The following is a 4,296-nucleotide window of genomic DNA, read 5'->3' on the forward strand; positions in this document are numbered from 1 at the left end:
CATATTTTTCTTTAATTGTTTAATTTCTTGTTTTCTAGAATATTTTAGAAGTGGATAAATCAGTGATGTATGTATGTTTGTAACCAGAGCTGAAACTGACTGATATACAAGTAAATATTGTTACATGGATAGATTCACTACATTTATAGCAAGTGCCTTTCTTTTTTATAGCACAAGGTTTGTTTGTTTTTTTAAAAACTGAAAACAGTAACAAAAATGACTAAAATAAGAGAAATGTTACAACTTCATCAGACTGTACCCTCTTCTAACCTCCGTTCCACTCTAACATTCAATCTAGGTTTCTAATAAAGACCTCTCCTAATGCAAAAAAAAAAGATGCAAGTTTTTTCTGTATTGCCAAGAAGGATAAGACACACCACCCCTGAATACACTATAGAGGTTTGAATGAGATCACTGTAATAAACAAGTATCCACTGCCCGTAAGCAACCCCACCTTTGAACCCAATCATGGGGCCACCATTTTAACTAAAGTTCATTTACGCAATGCATACCATCTGGTCTGCATTCAGAAGGGGGATGAACAGAAGATCACATTCAACACACCGCTAGGAGGTTTTGCGTATCTTGTTATGCCCCTAACTGATGCCCCTGCAGTCTTTGACACATCAGTAAATGATGTATTGAGAGATTTCCTAAATATCTTTGTGTTTGTTTATCTAGGCAACATTCAGATTTTTTGCCAATTCACCACAAGACCACAGAGTCCATGTCCTCTCTGTACTGCAACGTCTCCTGGAAAGCCGGAATGTGAGTTCCACTCTCCTTCTTCTTCCTCAGTCATCTGTCTCAATTCTCTCCTGGCAGAAGGACAGGTCAAGACCAATCTGGCAAAGATTGTGAGTGGCCCACTTCCACGTCAAGGAAACAACTACAGCGGTTCCTCGGGTTTGCCAATTTCTACTACTGCTTCAAATTACAGCCAGGTAGCCACATCAGTCACCCACTTCACCTCCACCAAGATTCCAAGCTCAACCACCTATTCACTTCTGATCCTGTGCTAATCCACCCTAATCAACCAAGCCATTCATTATAGAGGTAAATGCCTCAGATTCAGGAGTTTTCAGGGCCCTAAGATAAGCTACAGCTTTGTGCCTTCTTTTCATGTCATCTCATTCCAGCAGAGTGAAATTATGATGTGGGTGACCAAAAGTTGTTGGCAGTCAAGCTAGCTTTAGAAGAATGGCGTCACCTCTTAGCAGGAGCTGAACAATTTGGACTGATCAAGAATCTAACCCACCTGAGGACTGCCAAGAGGCTCAATGCTTCCCAAGCCCATGGGTCTCTGTTCTTTGGGTGCTTTAATTTCTCGGAACATCAAACCTGACACTCTGTCCCACCAGCTCGCCTCCAGGCTGGAGGGTAGGTTTCGTCTCCAGGGATGTCAAGGATTCCATCTACCACGCTCTTCAGGATGAACCTGACCTACTGGTCAACTTGATAATCGCTATGTCCACATTTCAGCCCGCTCAACCATTATTCATTTGACCATCTGCAACCTATTATTAAGATGATTGTTTCCAATAAAATAATTTTAAAAATGTATTCACAGTTAGGTTCCATGTCAAGTTTAGTTATGTTCTCCTCTGTTTCAACAAAATTTCAGTATTATTGCAAAGCTTAGCACACTATGTGAGGTGAGACTAAAGACTTACAGGACACAGTAAAAATTTTGGCGCTGCACTTCTCAGCCATCCATCGGTGCCAGTAAGGTAACTTGGTGTCCTTACCTTTGATAAGATGAATCAACTTTTGGAGATTTACTTTCCTGGATGATTGAGAATGCATCAAGACATGATACATGATATGATGATATGAAGTCCCTTGAGGCAACTGTTGTTAAATAAAATTGAACTGAATGAAACTGCATTGAATTGGATGTCTCCCCCTCTTGTATAAAATAAATAAGCACTCCTAGCAGAAACTATCACACACACATCAGATACTGTAAATTTAGTGCAGTTTACAGTAAATTTTTTGCAACAATCTCTAGTGCCTCACATTTGTGTGATTCAGGTTGTCCTCACATTGAGAAAAAAATTATGAAGCAGATGAGTTGCTTTCATCAGTGCAGTCTCTTCTAATTCCAGTGTGTTGCCAGACTGTCTGCATTTATAAATTAGATTGTCATTACTGACAGACCATCACTAAGGTCTGTCAGTAAAGACAAGGTCTGTCTGTGAGAACAACTCGGTAGTGTTCGGAGACACGTTTTTACATAAGACATAGAAAGGACTTTAGATATAATGGAAAGGAATGTATAACTTAATGTTTACACAGTTGGAATCATGGGCCTTTTTAGTTTCAAATGAAACGATGTGGGCTTTATAGATAATTAAGAAACTTTCTAGGAAAAACCTGGCCATATTGACCTCTCTTCAGTGGTTCCCTGTTAAAGCCAGGATTAAATTTAAAATCCCACTCCATACATAGAAGGTCTTCAGGTCCCATCTTATCTTAAAGACCTCTTAGTGTCATATTACCACAAGCAAGCACTGTGTTCTCAGACTGCCGGCTTACTTCTCATTCCTATTTAAAAGTATAAAGAGAGACAGATACCTTCTCTACTTTCAAAATTAGGCTTAAAGCTTTCCCTTTTGAAGAGATGCAAAAAAGACACCAAAGTCCTTTGTACTAGTTTGGACTTTCCTTGTTACCTCAGACATCTACACTGTGATATCAGAATGTAGTTCAGTAACACAAATTTGCATGGCAGAGATGGCCAAAGGAATTTTGTGGTTTAGCAACTTTTTTTCTTAAAAAATGTGAGCTAATTTTTATTTGACAGAGGGGCTTTTGTTCCAAATGCTACTGCCTATGGGACACTGTCTCCCTTTGTGGTGAAGGGAGACAATTGGTAAAGACTCTGTGCAATCCCTAATAAGGTTGGACACATGGTTACCATATACATGAATAAAGAAGGTATATTTTGGTGCCACAGCTCCTGTAGCTGTTTTCCAGCTGTATATACTGCACAGTAGCCGGTGAGGTCAGTTTTCTATTCAGCATTAAAATAGCAGCTCAAGGTGAGTGTGTTCTTCAGTCTCCATATGTAAGGGGTATAATTAGGTCCCACATGCTGATTAAGCACACCTCAGCATCACGAAGCTACAACATTACTGTCAGAATACCAATGGCCATCTGCATTAATACCTGGAGCCTGTTTTCAGAGGACTATTATAGTTGGTTGTTATTTCTCAAAATTGCTCCCATGTTTTGTTAATAGGTGCAAACCACATCACTCAGATAAATTTGGCTTTAAAAGTAAATTGTCTTATATCTAAAACCCTCTCTGTTCATCTCTGTGTGGATAGCATGCATAAAAATGAAGACAGAAAAAGAGAAGACAAAAATAGCAGCACAAACATGAGAGACAGTGGTGTAAGCAATGAGTCCAAGTCACATTAGATCTTGTTAAATTCATTTTCATCTGACCACACATTGTGTCCTTGTGCCCTGAGGCATAGAAAGTGCCCATTTTACATATCATTTCAGTACCTATGAGCCTGGACCCAGGCCCGAACTCCTACTTTCTGCAAACAGGCCACTCATTACAACTCTTTGTATAACAGGGCACAACCTCTGGAATTCTGTCACAGCAATCTGCCCAGCATCGCTATAAATCAGCTCCAACCATGCCCCCATTATCAGCTCATGTCAATGAGAACAGACAAGGCTTGGACTTCAGAGACCATGACAGAAATGCATATTGGTTCACTGGACATGGGAGTCCAAATGAAGAATGGATCACAAATGCTGTTGCTCTCAGCTCAGAGATAATTTTCTTAATATGCACTGTTCTGTCTTATTTCCTTCAGCTCTTTCAACTTTCTCAGCTTGGCCTAGTTTAACTGTAGTGGCAACATTGATAACCTCTCCATCCATATCCATTCCTTCCATTGTTTTGAACCCCAGGGTTACAGAAATAGGTCAAGCAGATCATTGGAGTCTGTGTCAAATTGAAGTGAAATATGAGGCTGAAGTATCACCGGGCTGAGTACAGTCACTGCGGCCCCTTCAAAGAGGTATTTATGACAGAACACTGTTTTCAGAGAGAACTCTTTTTAGAATAGTGAGAGTGTATTTGCCAAGGAGTGGATATATTTTTCTTTAATTCGCTGCTTTTGCTCCATCAGTCTAGTCTAACCTACTTAGTTTTCTAAGTTAGAAAAAAAAGTCTCAATGTTTGATTAATGACATGTCATTTTTTACCTTTATGGTTCAGTCACATCCAGATGAGGCAAAGCAAGGAAACATCTCCTCAAATTAGCTGTATGC

Source organism: Haplochromis burtoni, unplaced genomic scaffold, assembly GCF_018398535.1.
Source record: "Haplochromis burtoni strain Fernald_Lab_line unplaced genomic scaffold, NCSU_Asbu1 Contig_828, whole genome shotgun sequence".
Lineage (NCBI taxonomy): Eukaryota > Metazoa > Chordata > Actinopteri > Cichliformes > Cichlidae > Haplochromis > Haplochromis burtoni.